The following is a 25,701-nucleotide window of genomic DNA, read 5'->3' as shown; positions in this document are numbered from 1 at the left end:
TTAAACATGACATAATCCCATCAACAATGTCCTATCTTTTAAATAAAGGATTTTCATGGCAGCAGCACAAGTACAGTGCAGGTATGGCTATCGAACCTTGACTCAGAAGAGACAGAGCAGAGTCTGTATGGTAGAGAGCAAAAGGAACAGGGGGAAAATATGGAAATGTGACCTACTGGGTATGCAAATGTACAGTATAAGCTCACAAAAAAACTCTCACAGTGCTGGAGGCTCTGCAGAGTGGACAGCATGGAACTGTCAACAACAAATGACTCGTGGCTGCATCACATTTCCTCATATGTAAAGTACTTGACAGCTGGCCTGTTTGCAACAGCAAATGATGAACACATATGAAATGGTGTCCAGTAAACAAATATGATACCCGTGGTTGGGAACTATGCAAATACAGATGTGTGTACAAAAGTGCAGTGATGCATTAAGTGTCTGTTACCATTTTATTAGTCACCCGTCACAGTTTAAAATTGACGTTTTTTTTTTGACTGAGCACACACATTGTTACTTTTTAATCACAAGATAAACCCTTCATCTACTTGACCACTTTGCTGTTCAAACTTTGAGCTCTGGCTTCCAGTAACAATGGTGAAGTTGTGTGTGACAAATTTAGCCCAAGCAAAAGAAATGCAAAAGGTCACTTCAAGTGCGGACCAACAATAAGTGCAAGTCTAACGATAAGGAGCACACACACACAATCTACAGACAACCTTTCAAAACTTATGGCTACCCAGATCATGTGTTCATTAAATCACAGCTACTGTAAGACCAAAAGGCTGACAGCTCAATAGCAGAAGTAGATCGAACAACATTGTCAGAGGGGGTAGCACTGCGCCTAAAATCAATCACTTTCTGACCTCACGCCTTTTAATTTGACCAAATTTTTCCCTACATGTTATCTTTTTAGATTGAGTGTTAGAACGTGGTTTGTTTAACCAGAATAACCACCCATTCGAGAGACAGGAGCCCTCAGAGTTGACCCATATTGGACGCCCACCCTTCCTAAAATTAGAGTATATTTTGCCCTTATAACTCAAAACTGTGGGGTAGACAATTCTTTACATCTCCTGAAGCAAAAGCAGACTTCCGAGTATGTGATGAGCAGGCCAGTCAAACACATGAATCCTTCATGTTGCTTATGTTTTCTGTTTCACTTCTAATATCACTTCTGTTTTTCCATTTGTTCATCATCATGATTGAAAAACAGAGCATTTAATTGAAATGATGTGAGAAAGCCTAGACAGCAAAAACGTGCAGGGCAAAGCCATGTTATGGTTTGAAAATCTTTTGATTTTGAAGCCACTGGTCAAGGGCTGATGATGCTTTGCTCATATCATCTAGACTTAGACACTATCTTCTGCCTCTTGCTATGTATGGCTCAAATGAGGTGAGCACATCGCCAAAATCAAGCACAAGTTGATCAGGATGTCTTGGGCAAGTAAATGGTGTGTTAAGTTCCTTTGGTTACTACCTGATGATCAACAAACAGCACCATACCAGGCCACCTGTCTACTGAACTGTGGCATAGCCTTTGATTTTTGCAAAGGTCAGGACACCATCTGCAACTGTGATTGGTTCTTCTGTTTGACTTGTTGCATACAAAAATGTCATCATGCCTCAACCTTCGTCTTGGAAAAGAGTTGAAAGTAATGACGATTCCTTTTGCCTGGTAAAGTTCTTGCCTGACTGAAACGCAGCTTCAGAAATTTTTTCGCAATGAGTCACTGTGATATTGTGAACTTCAATGGTGGGGATATTGTCCTTAGCAAAGAGGTTCAATTTATGTGGAGTGTGTATTTGGTCGATGTTTCGTGCAGGGATGAGATAAAATCACAACCAGTTTTTCCACCAGGCCAACACAAATCTAAAAAGTATTCTTCCAAAACATGAAAATAAGGATGTATTTCAAAGAAATATAAAAGACCTATTGGGGCCAACTGGGCATATTTTAGAGGATCGGTATCAGCTTAAATAAAGCCGATCAAAATCCAATCCTTTCTGTCCTGTACTCTACTATGTTGTGCACTGCTTTACAATAGCCAAAGGTCATTTGTGGAGGATGAAGCTCAGCTCTGCAAAACTACTGTACAGTCAGAGTGGATGGAGTGCTGCAATGATTCCAGCAAGTCCAAAAGAGTGAGGAGTCTCTTGCCTCAAGACACACTCAGCATAAAGGTTCACCCATTTTAACTTTTATCTATATCATATCAATAATTTAAGCTGGTTAACTTAATAGTTTTGAATCAGAATCTTCAGTATTTGGGTCATAAAGCTCTTAAGAAAATATGGTGTGTCAAATTTAGCATTCTTCAAATGTTATTTCAAATATATCAATCAGAGCAGAATACGAATCAGAAGATACCCAAATATTACAATCTCAGATGGGGCTAAAAATAACTCATCAAGAAATGTCTTACCACGACCAGCTCTGCAACTAGCGTTTATTTTTAGTTAGATAATCTGTCGATTAATTTCTTGATTAACTGATAAGGTGTTTAGTCTATAAAATGCTTTTCCAAAGGCCCAAGATGATGTCCTCAAATGTCTTGTTTTGCCCACTACCCAAAGATATTCAGTTCACTGTCAAAGAGGGGCAAAGAAAGCAGAAAATGTGCACTTTTAAGAAGCTCGAATCAGAGATTTTTTTTCTTAAAAAAAATGTCATACTGATTAATTGATTATCAAATTAGTTGTCTGTCAATTTTATAGTTGACAATGAATCAGTCAACTGTTGCAGCTCTAATGTAATCACAACTGTTTAAAAAGACAAAGAGTGACATGTTTATTTCACTGAAGTCCTCTTCTCAGCACCTCTAGTTACATGTTCACTTTTACTTTAGATGTGGTTTTGCCCATGAAGTCCTAAAAACAACACCTTGAGCTCTGGCTTGTTAGCTGTTCAACTCTCTCGCACACAGCCCTTTCTTTGGTCTCACTGTCATGACCTGCAGTGTGTGTAAAGCACAACAGACATTGAGTAGTAAGACTGGCAGAGAGGCATTCGAGCTCAAACATACAGACTGGAGAATCTGAGCTGAAGGCGCCCAAAGCTGCAAAGAGCTGAAGCCTGGAATGTTGATTTTCAATGGGACTGGCAGTACAACATTTTGACATCAAGGATTCCTTCCATTTATGTTTATATCAAGAATATTTCTTATTGGAGGTCTAAAATTTCTTACGCAAATAAAGTGTTGCACCTTTACCTCGTCACTAGAGCATACAACAGCATGTTTACAATATCTATTACCTGACAGATTATCTATTCACCTACTTCTGAGGGGTGAAGAGTGGACCGAAAGTTTGATATATTACTCTCCACCATCCTACATCCTACTTACCCTGTCTACAACTCTATCTTACTGTGCCCAAAACCTTAGGGTACAAGTGGTGGCAGTCTCTACTTATTTTACACAAAGCAGGAACCTGATTTGAGAGCTGATCCTACAGTCGAGCCGTTTCAGACAGTCTACTAACATATTACCAGGTTACACTAAATTCAATGAGGCTCTTTATTCTATATTTACACACAGGGTTGAGTGACATGCTCATGCAGAAATCTGTCAACCATCACAGATTTTACCATATCATTTAAGATCTTCCCTTTTCTCTGGGTACATTAGACTATTAAAGGCTATGCTGCAAATGACTTAGCAGAAACACTTAAAGGCAATAAATTTAAATACTTTTTTGCATTAATGATAAAGTAACTTGTTTTGCCAGGTATCCAATATGCTGTATTAGCAAAGACATTCTGACATATTCTGACAAATTCTGACAAGTCTGATGGTGAAGTTAAGCGGTTAAGAGCAGATTCAAAATGTCCTTCAAAAATTACCTGCTGAGTGGTAATCAAAATCAATAGACAACAATCCTTGAGCACATGCTGCGCCAATGATTTAGTCAGCAGGAACAATTTAACACAAATCACACCACTAATCAAACCTTTCAAACCAACAAAGATTAGAAACAAAGTACTAAATATAAACCTTAAAAGCTCAGATACTTTAAATACAGATCGATTCCTGCTCCTGAAAGAGATGGCTGAGATTATACCGGGGAGGAAACTAAAGTTGAGTGAGTATTCTGGTACAAGCAGGTGCAGGGGAAGAGACGCTTAAATCTCAAGTAGAGCAGAGAGACAAGAGAGAGCTGCAAGCGATGGTAAATAATAAAGGAGCAGATCATGGAGCAAAAGGAAGTTAAGAGAGACTGTGGCTTACTCAATCATTATGACTGTGTGCCTGCCTCTGCCATCTGCCACATGAAACATTTCTAGCCATCTTCACCTTTTTTTTTTTTTTTTTTTTTTTTAGCTGTGGTGCCTTTTTCACTGTCCCACAGAAACTCTTTTCCAATGTTCTACTCCTCTCGTTGGCTCAGCAGTAACAGGATGCAGTCTTCTTAGTTGAGGCTGCTGCGGTCTTTAAAACATTTACTTAACTTTAAAAATGCGGCCCAACACCACCACATACCTCCAGCATCAATCAGCAGCTGCACTAGAGGGATTAGATTAGGGATAAGATATAAGTGCCTTGCTCAAGGGTATCTCACTGTTAATCGTTTAGGGAGGAGAGGACTGCATGATTAATGACATTTCCCCTGCAGAGATTCACCAGATGGCTCTGAGATTTGAACTAACAACCTTTAGCACACACTTCTGTAACTAGATCACTTTACTAGCTTTACTCTGGGAAGTGTTGAGTCAAACATCCATTTGTCCTGCTCCTTCTAATGGACAGTAAGAAGACATGATGGCATGAGTCAGTTTGAATGTGTTGGACACACCATTTGTCATCAACTCCCAAATGTAACCAGCAAAACCAACAAAGAGCGCCGAGGTGGCCTCCTGGAATTCTGAACTGAGCAAGAGGAAAAAAATAATCACATCCTTTCTTTGCAGTAGAGCAAAGGAGTCATGCGCGTGTCTAATCCACAGCCGTCGTCCCCTATTTTTATCTAACTGAATGAAAAATAGAGCAGCGTGACAGAGAAACCTCTCCCAGCACAGGCAGGCAGGCAGACAGACAGACAGGTAGGGAGACAGGCAGCCCTCCTGCCTGACTCTCTGACGTAACAAGTGACAGGCTCGGGCTCGCCACTGATGACAGATTACAAAAGCAGGGAGGCAGGAAGTGGAAGAAAGAAAGGAAGAGGCGAGAGAACCCCCTCCGCCCCCACCCCTTGAGCTCTGGGAGGCTGCTGGACTGGAGAAAGCGGAGGGGAGGAAGGGTAGTGGTGACGGCTTATTGTTTGAGCTCTGTGTGCTGCGGTTCCAGTGTCAGCACACACTCATCCAGGCCTGGCTATTTATATCCTCTCAATATCCATGCAGGCGGAGGCAGGCTGCAGTCGTTTTCATCATTGCATACATTATGGAGACGCTGCATTAAAGAGTCTGCCTGCTGTGGGTGCGCCTACTTGTACTAGTTTTCTGTCAGGATTTCCCCATTTTTACTTGGAGCATGTTGGGTGCTGCATCCATGACTGTATGAAGTTTTATTGTTTTTAGAGGCACATATACAAATACAGCAAATAGGCATCATTCAATCAACTAAAAAAATGCCAAATATTTTAAACAAATACTAAACATATTAAAGAGGTAGTCCAGAAATGTAGCATCCCATTTTCATAAAACTGGGGGACTTATGAGCGACATAAAGAAACAAGAATGGTCAAAGTCGAAGCAGAAGAGGCCGAGATATCCAGTCTTTTACTACCTGGTAATGGTCAAGCTCCAAAACTTCTGAACCCCATTTCCCATAATGCAACTCAATAGCATCTTAAAAGATCAGCAACATCAAGTTTATTTTTTCTGAAGGACAGCAATCCCGAGAGCCACAGAAGACACCGAACAACTGTTTTTACAGGATGAGTTCCTCAAGACAAATAAACTGAACCCTATGTGTAAACCTGGTGGAGTGCCTCTCATCTGAAGTTAACTCCTCTCAGCTCATCAAACTAGCAATAACGTGTCACATGGCAGAAGTGGAGTTACAGGGCTCTGTGCTAAGTTATTCTCAAAGGAGTACATGTGCTTCTAAATGAAAGAAAAAAAAATAGAAGTAAAACAGAGTTTAGTTACAAACAATGTACTAGTGTTATTGTGATACTGGGATTTCTAGCTTCAATACCTTGAAAAATACAAATTGATCAATACCATTTTTGATACCATGAGCAGAAACTTGCAGTAAGGGTATGAAATTTATAGGGTTTTTTACTTGGTTAATAGAGGAGAACAGCAGAAAGACTGCAGTAAACATCAAAACGCAGCTGGTACCAGTGTATCGATACTGTGGAAAATGAGAATTGAAACCATTTTAAAGATTCAGAATCAATATGTATTGATAAATGGATATTGTACACTATTATATACATCTTGATACTGTGTGTGCTCCTCCTCCGTCTGTGCAATTGAGATGTGAAAACGAGCTAGGGACTATGGAAGTGGAAGTCCCTAGACCCTGGGCATGGGCTGTGAAATACTGACAATTTTAAAACATTAACACAGCTTTTTAAAACACTCAAGTGTTGAAACAAAGCTTTTTAATTAAAATATCACAGAGCTTTTTAAAACTTCAGAGTTGAAACAACTGAAACAACTTTTTAAACCACTATTGACAATGCATTTTAATAGACATATTGGTTCTGCGAAACCTGTGAATCCCCCTTGCCTGATTCCTCTTTCTCTTGGGCCCTGGGTTACCCTCTAAGATTGAAAATGCAGCTGCAGAGGCGTTTCAGAATAAACTCAAGTAGCCATGAGGAACAGAATAAAGGGATGTATCACCCAATGCAACAACAAGACCCTTTCATTCTTTTTAATGGTTAAATTACACTGTCAGACAAAACCTGCTGGATGAATTCATTTTTGGTTCAAGTCTCTTTAGGAGAAATATTGACAATAACAAACTATATTATAATAACACAATCTATGTGATTGAAGATAACATGCTTTGTTCATAACACACAGTCATTTTATACTGAGCATGTAGTGATAAGAGCTAATAAATCAAAGTAAAACATGCTCAAAAGTAAAGTACAACAGCACTGCATGTGTGTCAGACAGTTCCTGCACTTGGCACCAACTATCCATTAGCTATTACGTGCAAGATGAGGAGGCTATCTTGCTGGTGGAGGTATGCGTGTGTCTGTGTTAAAAGGCAGAGCGGAACAGAAGGCTAGAATGACTGAGGACTACTCTGGCCTGAGTGCAAAATGAATGTGGAGGCAGGTAAGAGTAGGAAGCTCCCAAAGTGGTGTGAGGGGAGTTGGGAGGTGGAGGGGATGCGGGCACAGAGCCAGAGGGTTGTGGGATTCTGGGAGGCTCTGTGCTCTTTTGACAAGACATCTGCTTGGCAGGTTGCACATGTACACACGCACACGCATACGCATACGCACACACACACACACACACACACACACACACACACTTCAACCTTTGCTTATGCTGTCAGCATTACTGAACTCTCACTGACAACATAAACACAACCACAAAAGTACACACAAAATGCCCTCATCCTCTGGCCTAATATATGCTGCCATTTTCATACATATGCAAACACCGTCTTTGACCATGGCCTAATATATGCTGTCTCTCAAACACACATACACACACATACAGAAGTGGCTTCAAACATCCCAGGAGGTGAGAGAGAATGAGCGAAGAGGACGGGGGGGAAGCTGCTTGCTGCTGCTTTCATTGCCTCTCCTCCTCCTTTGATGGCAACACACGACAAGTCCTCCATTCAGACCAGAGGAGGAGGAGGAGACGAGGAGGCAAAGCACGAGGACGGAGACACAAAGAATGTCATTAGCAGCAGCCACAGCGGGGTGCTGGTACAATATGGCAGCGGCATTAGTGGTGACTGGAGCTCCAAATCTCTTAAATAAAAGAAGCATTCAGTGGCAGCAGCACTGACACCATGGAGGAGAAAAATCAGACTCGGTGGACTAAAAAGAAGGGAGAGAGGGAGCAAATGGAGACTTAGAGGGACGCTAAAGGCAAAATTCGAATCAAAAGGACACTGGTATACTATTTGGCTCAAAATAGAGATTATACAGATTACCTGAGTCGAGAGTAATCCCAAATTGAGAAATTGACTATGTGCAGATTTAGTGTGTGCAGCCTTTTAAAAAGAAGGTTGGTAGACAGACTTGGTTGCCCAAGAGGGAACACACGGACAGATAAGAGCTGAATTTCCTTATGAAAAACAAGACACACTCATCAGGTTGTCACATTCAACTAAATGAGTAGACAGCGGTCAGAATCTGGTTCCCTGAAAAACTGTACAACCATTTCTGATAAGTAGTCCTCCCTTAAATTACAACAAGTTTGACACATTAGCAGACATTGCATGAAATAACTGGCAATGCATGAATTAACAGACAAATCAATACTGGCAAAAAACTTGATAAATTAAAGGTAAATTGAGTGAAGCTGACCACATGTTCATTTTTCTGTTAATGTAATTATATGCCTGAGCTACATTTCAGGCCTAGCTGAATATCTAATACCTTTATTTTCTGTTACATAACACTTTCTAACCACAAATTAAACTTGCCATTGGAGTTTTTTGAAATTTAAAAAAACATCTTGTTTCAAGGAAGCATATTGGAATTTGAATTAAGAGCTCACAGCCAGAGAGAGTGGATAGGAGACAGAGAGGTACAGACAGCACAACAGACATGGGGAGATGTAGAAAGTGAGATACTGATGATACAGAGTGAGAGGAAGAGATGCTCACAGATGGAGAGGACAAAGATCAGGAGAGCAAGGGCATAGCAACAGAGGACTCACAGGAGTGTGCACGACAGAGGATGGATGGAGGATAGAGACGGACATGAAAGTGTTGAAGACAGCCTGGTTTCTTGGCGGAGGAGTGCGTCTGCCGGTCCTTAATATTAACAGCAGTCATCTGTCGGTTCCAATGCCAACCATGAATAATAGAGGCTCCACCCAGCTATGCCAGCACTCTGAATTATTAATTCACAACCACAGACTTGCATTAGCGCACAGTGTGGGGCACAGGCACATTTCGCCTGCTTTGCCTCAACCACATGCGGCACATGCTCACACACAGAAAGTGTGCGTGTGTGCACAGGCAGAGTATGTGCACAGATTTAACACATACACAGTCTTGCATGCATATTCACACAGCGACAGCAAGTGAAATGATTGTACTCTCTGAAGAGTCTAGCAGGTTTTTCCCTAGAAAACTCCTCTGGCGCAGAGCTGCTGATACATTTCACATTTTGGGCAACAAGGAAAGTGGTTTATTTGGTCATATGACCATTTCAGAGTCAGTGATTCATAATCGTGGAATTGTGGGCATTCAATCGACATCGCTGTGGCCAAAAAATGCACTGATATATAATAAAACAAGAAGTACTTGGTTCCCCAAATTTTTGAGAGATCAAAGGGACAACTAGAAGAGAAACCAGTTAATAATCATCACTGTTTTAGCTACAACAGTACAACCCCAGAGACAATGTTAACTAGGTCATTAATTTCTTTTCATAGGCTAGGTTAAGAAATGTACCCTAATTAGCTGAAAGGAGAACTGCCTGACAGATGTAAATCAGTGCAGTGCTGCTTTGATAGCACATCATACGTTGTGTATATATACCAGATATAGGTGAAGGTCTGAGGTCTCTGCGTGCGTCTGTCTGAGTGTGTGTGTGTCAGAGATGAAGCACTGTGGCATGTACTGTCACTTCTCCCTGTGTACAGTATGCCCTAGTTTAAGCTCTTCTTAAAATCATGCCACATATACAACCGCAATTCGCATGCAAACACAATCTTGTGCACACCAGCAACTGTTACTCTTATCACTCTTTGCATCTGTTGCAAGGAGTACCTCACCTAGAAGACAGATTTGACTCCACTACACCTCTCTTGATCAAAGCAGAAAACAACCGTGCTTCCACACGCACACACAAAGCCAGCCAACACAGCCTGCCAACCAGTCTCTAGTGTCAGGCAGCAAAACAATACACATCAGCTGAAGCAGAAAAAACTGAAACACAGTTAAATGCCAACCGTGAACAAATATAGACGTCATATATAATCATATGGACTGAAAGAACATAGAGCTGAGTTAAAGTATTTAAATGTGTGTGCGATCTACAGAGAGTTCTGTGTAGGCTGAAAACATTTATGCACCGCATTCAGAGTCTGTTTTCACCTGTAGAAGAGGACATTGGGTGATAAGGTGATGGTAATGATGTGGGCTAGAAAACCCAGGTAGACAGTGAAACACACAAGGGGGATCACGGAGGAGAGTTTCTGCTAATGCAGAGCCAATGTTTGCAGAGGCAGCAACTGCAAATCTTGCCTGCGGAGAGCAGGGCTCAGGGATTTCTTCAGTAAATTCACAAAGCTTCACACATACTGCGTGCAGTGATAACCCTGTTCACTCTCACAGCCCAGAGACAGGCATACACCTTGAAGAGAAGTCTGTGTAAATAGGCCTAAGCAGTATCACCACACCTCTTTTTAATATTCCCCTGGAAGAATTTTGTCCCTCATTATTTCTACTGAAGTATATGCAAAAACAAACAGCACACACTATATATACATTCTCCCTATTCACCTCTAAGGTAAACTACATCAAGGACTATGCCAGGGTCGCATGGCAGCAGCAAAGCTTTTCCAGCACCTGCAGCTTAGCTCAATCTGGTCCAATATAATAATAAAAAAAAATCTTATGGATCTTAGGATGCACCGACTGCATTTTTCTTGGCCAATTCCAATTTCCAATTTTTCAGCAGCCTGACCTACTGATTCCAAGTTTGGCCAATTCCAATTTTCTTTCTTTACCAGAACTATAGTTGACAGCATATTCAAGTTTTTTGACTTTTCTTTAATGGAAAATTCAACTCTATGTTCCATATAAAACACTGAGTATTAAATAACTGCACCAGCTTACAGAACCTTCTCTCACTCGCTCAATAAAAAAGTGCTTCAGGTTACTGGACAGAGCTTTTTTTGTACAAATAAAATCCAACTGAAAATATAGTAATAATAATAATAATAATGCTGCACGATTTGATAAAAATTTGCAATTGCAATTTGAGTAGACAATATCGCGATTTGCAATTGCGATTACAATATAATTTATAAAAATGGTATCATGAGTCTTCTTACTTGATTCAGTGTTTCCCCTACATTATATTAGGGGGGCACTGACCTGACCTGACATAGTTATTGTTATGGACAGTGTGTAAATAACCATCAACAGACTGAGCACAGTCAAACACGCAGCACGGCTCTGTACACACAGCGGAGTGAGCCTGTGTTGCGTTCAGGCGTTGTCACGTAAATGACAAATTCCAGCACGCCATAGCACAACAAAGCAGCATGTCAAGTGGGCTGAAACTGAGCAAACTTGCTCAATTTTTCCATTTGTTATTATATAGTTTGTTATGGAGTCCATGATTTCCCTGTGACACTTACAAATGTTTGTGTAACTGTGCTTGAATGTTGTTTTATGAGGCTCTGGCGGCTTTCAGTTGTCTCTGTCTTTAACGTTACACGGCTCGGCTTTCTCTCGCATGCTTTGTTCCTACCTTTCTCTGTGCTGTTTCAAGTGCTGATATAGATTGGTCGTGTTGCCGCGGGACCTGGCAACTTTAACTTTTAAACATTTACACAACACTTCTTACTGTTCAACGTCGCTGTACCTGAATCCAACGTATCGCCATGTAATAGCCATTGCGTTTTTTTCGCCACCAACAGCCTGTTCATGGTGCTCATGCTCTTCTTCAGCGTCTATGTTGGTCACTGCTGCATGCCGGGTGGTCACCTGACCATACGTGCTGCACACACCAGGATAGCTTGTGGGCGTGATGTCAACAAACTCCAAACACTACAGGAGAGGTAGTCACGTTCACAGGCACACACGTTAACATTTATTTACATTAAATCGCAAACTGCAGCCTTTTATGCGGTTATGTAATCGCACAGCCTGACATCGTGATTGCGATTAGATTAATCGTGCAGCACTACAAATGAATTGCAGTGTTTCCATTTTTTAGCAAACATGTTTTACTTTCCCAGACAAGAACAGGACCAACAGACCTGAATATGCTCAAACAAATTTTTTAAATATCAGAGAAGAATCTGAAAAAATATTATTCTATGTATTGTCTATTTAAAATTATGTATTCGTTTATTTACCTATTTATCTGCATACCATATCTAAATCAGTATTTGTTTGAAAGAATGTAAAGGTGTGTGTATTGTAACTCACACTCCTGCAGCCAGTGGTGTCCGTCTGTTTGCCCCACACCTACTGACTGAGCACAGTGCAAGAAGAGGGGATGAGATGAGAGGTGAGGCTGCCACTATGGTCGGTTACCATCCGTGCTGCTGCATGGTATATGAACCATTGTGCTCACATGCATGTAAGTTTAACCGACTGTATCTGAGACTCTTCGGCTGGTCGCCAATTATGGCTGATCAAACTCAAAATTGGCTAGTTACGGACACCTGCCAATCAATTGGTGCATCTCTAGTTGGACCAACTGAGCCACAAGTATAAACACAGCGTTAGTGTTACTCAGGGACTCTATCTAGTTGTTTGAAATGATACAGGTAACAACTACTGGTTATTCTTTGAGCTGCCACGATTAGTCAACTGATCAATAAGTCAAATTAGGTAAAAATGAATCAGCTGCAATTTGAATAACCAATTAATTGTTATGTGTCATGTTTTAAGAAAAATACCAAAATTCTCTGGTTCCACTTTCTCAAATGTGAATGATTTCTTGAACCTTAAACTTGTGTGACTGTTGACTTGACACTCTTGAGCTGCACAAAACAAGGTATTTGATCACCTTTGGGAAATTGTGTTGGGCATTGCTCATAATTCTCTGGCACTTTGTCAGCCAAACAATGAATAGAGAAAATAGATTGACAATGGGAATAATCATCAGTAGCAGCCTTAGTTATTTTCATTATTCACTATTTTTAAGCTCATAAAATGTCCTAGAATAGTAAAAAGCAATGTTGCAATTATCCAAGAGCTTAAGGTGATAACGTCAAATGGCTTATAGAAAAATTATATTCAATTTAGAATTAAACAGAAAACTTTTACATTTGAGTACCTACTGTTCATTTGGCAGGCTTAATGACTTAGATAATGAATTATAAAAGGTTCTGTGTTGTTTCAGCACTAAATCATATTTTCTATTTTTATATGGTAGTGAGACAGAAGGAAGGAACAGGACAGGACACACTATGGACACCTGAGCAAATATCCTGACCTTGTGTTGCATTGTACAGTTAAACACAGTATGACACCGGTGATTAAAAATGTAGAATAAGACTTCAGCCATGTGCCGATCTCACCAACGACATATCATCCAATGCACACAGATATATGGCCATACGCTTATAAAAGTGTTTAGACTGGTCCTGGAGAACTGCTTTACATATAAACAGACTGATACTTTATTACAGTAATAACATCACAGTGACAACATGAAGTTCCTCCTATGCCAATAGCAATAGAAAATCTTCTGTCTGCCTGGCTAAGTGCAGGAAGCATATTTGGTAACGAGCATGAAAATAATCTACAACCTAACATTTATCGAAACTCTGCCCCTTATTCGACACAGTGAGGTTACCGCTGAAACAAGTCGCAGAATATGCAGGGAGGGGTCTGCGAATCCTAAATGGTTGGTACATTCTTACGTTCCCCAGAGACTCAAAACAGAGCTTTGCAGAAACTTGAGACGGGTGGCTTTATTTTCCTCCGATGCTGACCCCATGGTCTACTAGGGGCTTGGACATGAGTAAGAAGAGCAGATGACCTGCACGTGTGTGTGTGTGACAGGGGATGACCATGTAGTAATATATAGGTCTGAGTGAGCGTGAGTGACTGAACGTGTGTGCAGTAAGTCAAACTGAGAACGAGACTGGAATGAGTGGAAGTGTGAAGGTACTTGTGAATGAGTTAGTGAGAAAAAAGAAGTGAAAGTCAATGAGTTTGCTATGGCTGCATTTACTATAAATACAAGTCACTACAAAAACTCATCTGCATTACTGCAGTAATCCTCCCATTTCCTCAACTGAATGGCATCATTTATAGGAACCCAGAACTGAACCAGCACACGTCATATTGAAACACATAAATAGATATTTTTAACAATTATAGTACTCTAAAGAGCAAAGCCGCAATTTCACACAGCAAAGGCCATGCATTTAGTGAGGTTATCACTTCCTAAATAGACTGATCACAAAAATGATGGATTGTGTTCTGGGTGATTTACCAGCTTGGCTGAACAATTTCAGGGGAGAGACCCTGTATCAGGTGGCAGAACCATATTGATTTTTCACAACCTGCACTAAGCACAGGACAGAGAGAAACTATGTACTGACATACACTATAATACTCTGGAAATTATATCCTGGCTCTTTAATGGGATACAGCGTTTGCATGAAATAACCAGTACACAGTTTATTCTAGGTATCTGAAGTGTTGACTATTGGTGCTTTCACTAAACATTCACATGATGAGATTTTTGATAAATAATAAACAGTACCGTGGATATAATGACTCAGTGGGTAAAGGCAAATAGTAGAACAACAAGAATAGTCTGATAAGTTCAGAATTACATCAGTTCACTGGAATGCAGCCTTTAAAACCAGGAAAACACTTATGATATTACAAAAGTGAAGACAATATCTCGTCTTGTATCATGATATCGATATAATATCGATATACTACCCACACCTATCACAGTCCATAATATACTGGCTAATATCCATATATATTTGCTGGTATATTACTACAGTATATAGTGGTGGTAATCACCAGAGGATCCACAATACGATATTATCACGATACTTATGTCATGATACAATATAACTGCTATTTTTAAATATGTTGCGATATGCTGAGTATCGCGATTAAATATATTGCAATATACTGCGATTTACTACCTTTTATCAACTGTAAATTATGTCCCCAAAGGAAAACTTTGTCAACATCTGTTTTATCTTATAAGATAAGTTTTTAGTCTGTTCATCTCACTTCAGCCATTTTTTGCAGCAGCAAAATGTATCTAGTGGACTGAAAAAGCAATTAATTATGTAGTTCTAGTGGGCTGCCTAAAGTTTAATTTGTATTTGTCATATTTATAATTTATATAATACAAAAACTGATACTTGGCACTGTGTGACGATACGATATTGCCTCAGAGAAATAGTATCGTTTTTTTCGCCCACCTCAAATTACTAGGTTCTTCTTATTAAAGCTCCAGTAGGCAACATTGTTTTGGTATAACTGAGTACCAATTATGCGGAGAGGGAGAGCCGAGCCTCGGGGGAATATGTGTGGGGCCGCGAGGGAGGGATGGGGCGGGCTGCTGCGCGGTGAGGGAGAGCCGTGGCTCGGGAGTATGTGTGGGGCCGCGAGGGAGGGATGGGGAGGGCTGCTGTGTGGTGAGGGAGAGCCGTGGCTCGGGAGTATGTGCGGAGCCGCGAGGGAGGTATGGGGAGGGCTGCTGCACGGTGAGGGAGAGCCGAGAGAGGGAGAAATAAAACCAAGTAGGATAAAATACTCGTGTGCTCGTCTGGTAGGAGGGGCTCAGGGCGGAGGCGAACGAAACCTAACTCAGATGAGACTCAAAAATCAACCATTTTCAGGCTTTCTACCTACTGCAGCTTTAATGAGCACATAAAATGCACAGAATGAAAAAGAAAGTCTCAATATGATGATATTAGGGTGCATGTTAAGGTAATGAGCATGGAGCAGAAAAATAAAAGGAGACTGCTGTTGTGCTTTACAAGTGTGTTTCATTGTGACCAATGTTTATGTCAAACTGAAAGAGACTGCTGCCTTTCCTGCTGCAAGGAAAGATGCCCACTAGATAATAAATAACAGTATTAAATGGTCACCACAACATACTACATCTGTATCATATTAATGTTTTAAAGTCTTCAATTACCTGGCTACATCAGAATGAACGGTGAAGATGGGTTAGAAGAGAGCACAGGCATGTGAACTATTGCATTCACTGCACATCAAGTTGTTTGTATACGAGAATAATATGCTACTTAAAAGTTAATGTCCAGTCCCTACTTATGCATGCATGACAACCAGGTGCCATTGGCCCACATGTTGAGTGGGACTAGCTGGTGGACACTATTTGCTAAAGTGGACCCCAGTAAGATAAGTTGTTGTGTTGGTAACAGCTAATGGTTATTCAAATAACTGATCATAAGTATTGATTCTCAGGTACTGGTGAAGAATATGATATCAGCTTATCCGGTGCCAGCAAAGCATCTTTATTTACATTTTAGCTGCAACCTTTATACAACAAGATATAAACCATTTCCCTAAATGTTGAACACTTCAAGCACAGATTAAAGTGTACTTTGGGCCACAGTACCATGATGACAGGGATGAAACAGTTACCGGTTTCATGATAATACACGGTAAAATGATTTGTATTACTGCTTCGAAATTTAATAATCATTAAAAACCATGTTTGATTACTGTACTTTGAAAAAGTCAGAGTAAATACTATCCAGCATCAACCAAAGTAAGCAACAGTTTCTCAGATGCAGGCGCAGCGACGTGGGTTTGTTGTGTTAAATTCTCTTGTTTACAGAGTGGGCGTGAAGCAGGCAAACCCAGTGACGCTACTGGTCTTTGTCCTCATCAGGGACACAAAAACAGGTTATCTTTACTGGTAATGCACATTTGATGTGTGTCATATGTTTACATAAGGTATTGGCTATCATTATTTTAATGTTTATGCAAACAAAAAAGTGCTGCTGGCTTTATATGTGGTAAATATCAATTTTTTGTGGTGAAATTATCTCAGTGTTTGTATTGCTACTTTTGGACATTTTCAGCACCAGTTTAACAACACCATGGTAATTCTGATAATCACTACAATCAAGATGAAATTTTCATACCGTTTCATCTCCAATGACCACAGTCTCGTTCTGCTAGGATTTCCTCGTATGATAAAATGGCAAAAAATTATAACATAAAGAATTACCCATCTCCACTTCTCTAAATCCATCATTCTGTATCTATTTATGTATCCATCTACCTCTCAGTAAGTCATGGGGCACATCAGCTGGTGCATGAGAAACATGCCCAGATGTAGGCCACAGTCAACAAAAACATCTCTACACTGCACAGGTTTAATCTCTCATTTGAAAACAAGAAAAAATGTTTGCTTTTATTAAAACGATAGCCAGACGGGAATTCCACACAAAGAAAAGATCAAGTAAAATCTTCCTTTAATAGAGAAGCCTGTATTAGAGTAGACCTCATTCGGGTCACTTTATTTTTCAGCACTCTCTGTGACATCATTAAAGCAGAAGCATTTGTGTTTATCTTTGAAGTGCATGGGATGACTCAATTTCACAAAAACTACTTGGGAGTGCATGGAGCGGAAGATGAAAGAGGAAGTACTGGAGCCTCCCTGCTGAGCTAGGATTCATTGTCATTATCATCATCATCATCATCATCGTCATCAGTGATTCATCCTGTATTCTTTGTAGGACATTCACAATACTGGCAGCAGAGTTTAATATGTCTATAAATGGAGACAAGCCATCAACTTTATGCTGACTGCATCGCTTCCTCTTTATCTCCACACATTAGCCTGAATATGATGGACCTTAGTGAACCAGGATACTTAGTGTCGCTATGTGCAGGGTAACAAAGAGTGATCAGCCAGTGGAGGGAAGCAGCACAAGCCCCACATATAAATGACATGTGGGCAGGGGTCTTTGGTGCAGTCCACTTCCTGCTTGACTTAAGAACACTCAAGAGAGGAAGTGTCCAGCTAATTCCCTTGGCCGAAATTTCTCCTTTTGCTCATTAATTCAAATCAGGCGCCGCAGAACCCAAAAATGCAGAGTGATGTCATGCTGCTGATCCGTCACTTAAATAACAGACCATTGTGTCGTGCTGGTTGGCACCATGGGCTATCTCTGGGTATATGAGGAGGGACCCAAAGGCCATATTAAAGCTGGTGACCTGGTAGTTTTGCTTGATGTATGTCTCGGAGCTGAGAAATTCTTCACAATGGCGTTTCTAAATTATCACCTCAGGTAGAAAATCATTATGTGGATAATAAAACATTTCAGCTGCAGGTTACAGGAGCTGGTGGAGCTCGTCTGGGCTGTCATGTGACTGATGAGGCTACTTATATGATACCATTAGCTTTTAAATGTAGTGAGCACAAAAACAAAGATTAACAGTGCTGCAACATTTGCGCTGTGTTTAAAATGAAAACACTTTTCTTAGATGTCCATATACCTTTTAACACAACCACAGGCTGAGAGGCAACACATGGACAGTGCAAAGAGGAAAAAAAAGAAACAATAACCTATGACTTTTCTGAAATGGCATATTCTAGAAATACTAAAACGTTGAATTATCATTATCTCTATGAGAAACAGTTCCCAGTGGGAAATCTCCAGAGGCCGTGGGCGTAGTGAAAGACTGGGCATGTGTCAGGCCTGTGGCTCGACTCATTGCCTACATTGTGCAGCTCGCCAGCAGGCGTGGCAGTAGAAGCCTCCCGGCCTTCAAGGAGCTGCCTGACTGACCGGCCGCTGCCCAGATGGAGAGGCCTCGCTGAGTTTGCACGCAAGATGGCAGCCACAATGCCACTATTCTACTGGGCAGCATGATCACTAGGAAGGAGGGTATGGGGGGGCGCCTCTATCACAGCTCAGCAGGTGCTGAACAGAGAAGATAGGAGTCAGCAGTGGGAAAAAGTAGAACCACTGATGATTTAGTTTTTTGTTTCTCGGGTGCTGATTTTTTTTAAACAGTCTGGCACTGTTTATATAGCACCTTCACTCAATTCTACATTAACATTAAATGTAATAGCTTGATGTATTGTTATGCTGCTGAAAGCTGGCGTTTTCCATCAATGTATTTAAGGAGGAAAAAAAGGATTTAAAGCCCCCGTGCACCAAATGTGTTAGTGAAATACTCATAACTGACTTAATCTCTTGATGCTTCACAAGGCAACACTTGTATCACACTGTAAGACAGTGGTTCCAAACTGTGGGGACGTGGTCCAAAAGTGGGTCACGGGTCCATTCTGGATGGACCACAAGTGACTTGCGAACTCATCAGTTTAATAAAAAACACACTTTATTTAAAAGTACAGTAAATGAGAATGAACAGCTACTCAACAGAGACTGCAAACTAGCTTGATACATGGCTAAACACAAGTATGACGCTAAAAATATTAAACTGTGTGGGCCTCTAATGTCCAAGGAAAAATCTGGACCCCATAGCTGGACCAGTTGGGAACCACTGCTGAAGAGACTTAAATATTATCATGGCAAAAAATAACCTACAGACTGTGTTGAAATGGCAGATGTAGGTTTCAAGGCAGACACAGGGGACATGTACACCCCCCCCCCCCCCCCCCCCCCAAATAAAAAGATGAAAGTAGCAGAGGTCTTTTATTTTGACTAAATTAAAGACATTTCCATCATAAATTGATGTAGAAAAGGCAGAAATTGATGCCTAAAAAGAAATCACCAGAGAGAAGGAAATTAAGGGTTTGACAGTTAAATTTCCCGGGGGAGGATTCCAAACCCCCTGTTTAATATGTGTCCTCACCAGTGTTGAAAAGAAACCTACGCCCCTGGTTAGAGCTGAAACATTGGTTGATTAATAGATCGGTTGACTGACAAAAAACTAATCTGCAACTATTTTGATTATGGATTCATCATTTAAGTTGTTTTTAAAGCAAAAAACAGAAAATTTTACTTACTTTGACATGAATATTTGCTGCTTTTTAATTAGCCCTTTGTGACAGTAAATTGAATATGTTTGGCTTTTGGACTCTTAGTTGAACAAATATCAAAAACAACTAATTGATTCATTGGGATTATAATCAGCAGACTAATTGATAATTCAAATAATCATTAACTGGTGCCCTAATAGGAACACATATGTGAATGAGTATGTATGCTTCACACACAATTGTAAACAGTATTGTGATGTGATACACCTTTTCTGTCTCTACACATTTAAAAAGAGGAAGAACTGCAGGTGCAGTGCAGATCCGCTGCCAGTTTCACTCTCTATCACTCTTCCTAAACAAGTGGACCGTGGCACCGCTCGCCACTTTGCATCTCACAATGTCTACAATAAACCTGCATAACTCAGACTGTGCACATACTTTATCAGACACAATAAAATACATCCCGGTGTGCACTGTGTGTATTTGGGTAGAAAAGACTTGTACTGACACACACTATACCAGGCTGCTGAAATGCAGACAGCCATGAAGTAAATGATGTTGGATGCATCTATGCAGAGTGATGTAGCCTACTGTGCAGAGTATGTCTTGCACCATCTGTGATGTCCTGTTGCTCACGAGTGTCAGTATACTGTTAAGCTCTGCACCAGAGTCACCAAGATAAATCCCTCCTCTGCTATTGCACTTGCTGATTAAAGAGACAGCGGACATTGGAGAGAAGAGGCTGGAGGGGAAGAACGTACTAAACGCGGTCATTGTGTTGAGGTCAGCAGGGCCTTGGACAGGCTTCAAATGTGCAATGAGATGGTCAGTGTACAGACAGAGGAGCCATTACTTCCCTGCTGAGCACATAAGACAGGCTCAGAGCTTAACATAAGACAGTAACACAGCTCAGCTCCTCGCAGCTTTAAGGATTGAACAGACAACGATTTTTTTCCCCTCATCATAACTCATTAGTAAAAAGAAGAGGCCACTGGCCGACATGCAGCTGGGCCTGCAGATATGTCCTGTCACCTTTAGTCCTTGTCAAGCTGCACCTCAATTAGACTACGACGATCTAGCCGTCAGTCAGTCAGTGTGATGGAGAGAGAGCTATCGACGAAGAGAAGATAGGGAATGGAAGAACTTAGGGTGGCCGAAGATTCAATCTGTGAGTCTACTGCTCACTAGATGGGTCTGACTTCACAGATGGAGAGTTGTACAGTCTCACTATTTAGACCAGGGCTGAGTCATGCTGAGTTTAGAGTGACTGGTATCTCACACAGGGTGCTGAAATAAAACAGTTAGTGCTTAAACTGACTCCAGTTCTTGCACCAAAATAAAAAGGCATTCGTTGCATCTACTCCCAGCACAGACACTTGAGGCATTACGTTGAACACCCTAGCACACCAGCAGCAGGTTAGGCCTGACAGACGCAGCATATGGATTCTTAACATGTTGCAGTCTGGTTCAACAGATTCCTCTGGGGATAATGAATGCCAAGCCCTCACACCCCCACCTTGCTCCAACCAATCTTGGTAACACATTTCTCTAATAGAGAGCCCAAAGCCATCATGCTCCCTCATCAGCACTCCACACTCACTGCAATCAGCAGTTGAGACAGGTGGGCATCAATATGAGGTAACAACTATCCAGTGGCGAAGAAACAAACAACTGATAACTACTCTGATAGTTGCTTTTTTTGAACCACTATTTTTTAGACCATTACATAAAATTACTGCAATATTAATGATAAATTAGTGACGAACAAACAAACAAATTGTCTATACCTATCAAATTAGACAGTCCACTTGCCAGGTTATTATTATTAGTTATTAGGCAACATGATCTGGAGGGGTAATGTTTTAGATTTTGAGCAGTAACATGTAAGGATAACAGGCACAGGCACTCAGATAATACTGTAATCGCAAGATTTGTTCCCTGAAAACAACACAGGAGTATGACTGTAAGCGATAAGATGTGCTACAATGGAGAGCAGTAAGGCATTCTTCACCTAAAGTACACGGGAACACCATGTAACAATGCACTACAGACACTACATCACTTTTGTCGGTCATGCCACAGCTTGCAGAGGTATGCACATTTGAGCATTTCAGTCAGACAGTTACCTCGAATTACTGAGTGAGGAACTAACGTATACAGCCAAAGCTTCAGGGATGACAGACTTCAGTGCTGCTTTGACTCATGAAATCCCAACATTTAACAATAACACAATTTATTGTTAATGTATTTCATGTTCTTTAACCAGAGCGAACACTGATGCTGAAGTGTCCTTGAGCAGGACCCTGGAGCTCTACCAGCTCCGGGACAGTGTTCAGTATCTTAACCTGACCTCTGACCTCCCTGTGGAAGGGTGCAGCAACATCTCAGTGGGGTAAACAGTATGATCACAACTGTGTTTTTACCCCAGTTAGCTGCTGTCATTATAAACAGGACAACTCTGCTGAATCACTTCTCCACAGTATATACAGTAACGTATTTCAAACAAAGACAAATGCTAAAGAATGTAATCATGGAAGACACATTATATTAAAACAATATCAGTGGAGAGATAGGATCAGTGTTTCCTCAATGCAAGGGGCTGAACCTCAGCTCCAGCCCCCCTGTTTAGTGCAGCGCGGAGGTGGCTAAAATGACTGGGTCCATTATCGGACGGATTCATTCTTCCATGCTCCTCGTCCGCATTTCCCAGCAAAATACAAAACAATACTAAAAGGTAGGAGCACAGGACTGGTATAAGTTTGATATGCACATGGTCTTTATTCCAACAATACTATAACTGTCCCTCTACTCTCAGTAAAACATTTTTCCACAAATCCAGGACGGCGCATCCGCCTGTAACACAATGCTGCATGGTTCCCTGTTTAACGGACTCCCATCTTTATCTGTGGGCTTCCGTACAGTGCTGGACCACAGTGTGTCAACAAATTAACTGTGGAAGACAGTGATTGGTAAAGGTCAAAACCGCAAAGCCAACTGCGACCAAGGCGTCCGATTATGGAACCAGGGGAGAGGAAGGTGGGTGACTCGGAGGTTTTGGGCACCACCGCAAAATCGCCCCCGACAAGAACATGACTGCAGGTAATGAGTTAAAAACACAAACCATGTTGAGCTGTTACCTGTTTTGTTTTTGTTAATGCGTTTGCTGCTCTACTGTCAAACCCAATGAATGTATAGGGGATAGACTGGACGTTTACAATCTGTTTAGACCTAGCATAAATAGTGTCCGATAATGGGTCTCGTGACGTTACATTGTATGTTAACTAGCAGCTAAGGCTAACAGGTTTAACGTTAGCTCCCTGTACCCCTTCAAAGCCGTTAGCCAACATGAAGCAAACCCCGGATAGATACAGGCTACAAAGCCCAGCAATGATATTCCCCTGGGCTGTCCCGAAGCTTCCCGAGCTAAAAAAAACGTTGCAGCGGCAGCAGCAACACAACGAGACAAAACAGTGACTGCGCTGTGGGCAACTCACCCCAAAGATACCACTGTAGTGTCGACCAGATGTTGCTGCAAATTAGCGATGAAGGCCCATTAGGATGACTCCTGCGGTCGCGGGGCATCTAGGTTTAGCGGCGGTAAGATAAGACAATCCCAAACGTGGCTTTGCTTTGACGCTCGTCCGTTCCCTGTCTGCATATGTGTGTATGTTTGCGTGTGTGTGGCGGAGCTCTGTGAGGCCTGCTGCTGGAGGAAATGGTCTCCGCCGCTCCGTCAACGCAACGCGCATGCGCGGAGGAGCAGCAGAGCCACGGGGCGAACGGTCTGTGAGCACAACCGTGTGGCCAACAGGTGAGGCTGTCAACTGATGGCTGACTTGTTACTGTTACTGTGGGAGGGAGATCTCCCCTGAGCTGTCTGCATGCTTATATTATGGTATGCAGTGGTACAGGATGTATGTACGCTGTGAGATACCGGTACATCTTGTACTAGGGTGAAGTCAGGTCATTTTAGACATCAGGTAAGATGGGATTAATAAGGTTTTACATTGTGGGCTCTTTAAATATTGCCAGCTCATCACCACACATGCTATTGCATTGTTAATACAAATGCGTTTTACATTAAAAACAATCATTTTAATTGGTCTTAGATAATTAGTGTGGACACACTAAGGATTTAAAAATCCACTGGTCCCAGAACTTGCAAGGAAAGCCACGTGGCATGCTGCTGATAAAACATGAAGGTTATAACAACAAAAAAGGTTGTAGAATGTTGCATTTTATTAAATATGTGACAAGTAATCAAAACATTTTCGCAATAAACTGTACTTTTTATGGAAAGGGGTTTTGGGTGAGCACTTAAAGCATTCAGGTAAAATGGGATGAGAAATATGAGTGAAAATGGAGCATTTTCTGAAGTGAAACCAGCTTGTTTTAGGCTACAAGGCGCCATAAAATCATGACTTACCATAAAATCTCAATTTATAGCCCGGGCGATCACTTGCTCAAATCACTGAAGTCAACAGGCTTATATAGGGACAGGCGTCTATATGGGACAGGCCTTTAGTCCTTTTCACACAAAACTGTTGCTCAGCAAAGATGGGAAATATGATCAAATTGTTTATTTAAATCAGTATGAATATTACTTGTATAAAAATTAGGCTTTAAATAACATATCTATGGATATTTTCACGTTCTAGCAATATATTTTCATGTTAAACCGTGATGACTTACATTGTAAAACCGTGAAAAGTTTCATGTTATAACGTGATCATTTATATTGTGAAAGCATGAAAAGTTTCATGTTATAACAATACAGTTTCATGCTATCCTTGTTTTGGGCCATGGTGATGCCTGTTCATTGCAAATAGCCAAGTGTCAAATCACAACCGGAGTTTATGGGTGCACCTCCTCCTGAGACCAAATATTGCATCATAATGTGGAACTTTTAATGCCCTAACAATATAAATCGTTTTCACGTTTTTACAATATAAGTTATCACGTTTTAATATGAAAATATGTTGTTATAACGTGAAAAACTTCTTGTTAGAACAATAAACTTTTCATGTTATAAGGTAATACTGACCCATTATTTTTTTCCTGGTGTGGCAGCAATATGATTCCATACATATCAATTATGTGTTATGTTATGACACTTGTTTCACAGCACCCAAGGATAACGGTACCCAACATACTGACACAACACCACTTTATCCTGTGAAAACAATATTCATAACTTGGATTCATTTTTATGAAAAACACTTTTGATTCTTTTGATCAGTGGACCCTTACACACTAAAGGAATATGAATAACTCATTGGGTAGACACATATTCATTCGTCATGCTGGTAAATTTGAGTGAATTATGCTCTTCTCTGGTGCTCATGGGTTCATTAAAATGAACTGAACTGAACTAACAATGTGTCGCATCTCCATACAGACAAAAATTTAAAAGATTATATTTGTATGTGCGATCTAAACAGCTATCTTATGCTAGCTCAAGTGGGTAGTCAACAATCCATCTTTATACATCCAAAGAACTAATTAAAAGACCTGCTTTGCAACTAGACCAGGCGTCTAATTGAGACAGGCCTTTATTTGTCAAAATGTGTTGTCACACTAGGTTAGTAAAAGGGACTAGGCTTTTAATTGGGACTAGGCTTTTAATTTAAGTTTTATGGTATGCTATTGTGTGCCATTTATAGTATTTTTGTCACTAAAACATTTTTTAAAGATGATGCAGTGAGTCCATGTCAGCCACAATAGTCCAGAAATAAACATCATTGTTACACACGCGTAAGCACACACGTGTGTCCATTGTAGACAATATGGCACCAAGAAAACAGGCAGCAGAATAACAGGGAATGCATGGCAGAAAAGTTGGACAGTGTTTTGTAATGAATAGTAAAGTTACAACAGTAATTTAATGAATTTATGACCAAACTAGAGCCTATCCCGTGCAGCTGACATTTAGGCGAGAATCAGGGT

At 40.8% G+C, this 25,701-nt stretch overlaps 1 protein-coding gene across 1 annotated transcript in view; it reads right to left on the bottom strand.

The window, feature by feature from the left end:
• LOC126392025 (tyrosine-protein kinase CSK) overlaps positions 1-23,474 on the bottom strand; it is a 53,838-nt gene extending 30,364 nt beyond the window's left edge. Inside the window, exon 1 of the mRNA XM_050047136.1 lies at positions 23,250-23,474. The gene's annotated coding sequence lies outside the window, so the exon portion shown is untranslated. The remainder of the gene's footprint in view (positions 1-23,249) is intronic.
• Positions 23,475-25,701: the final 2,227 nt, after the last annotated feature.

Source organism: Epinephelus moara, chromosome 1, assembly GCF_006386435.1.
Source record: "Epinephelus moara isolate mb chromosome 1, YSFRI_EMoa_1.0, whole genome shotgun sequence".
NCBI lineage: Eukaryota > Metazoa > Chordata > Actinopteri > Perciformes > Serranidae > Epinephelus > Epinephelus moara.
This window is presented reverse-complemented; position numbering and strand designations above follow the sequence as displayed.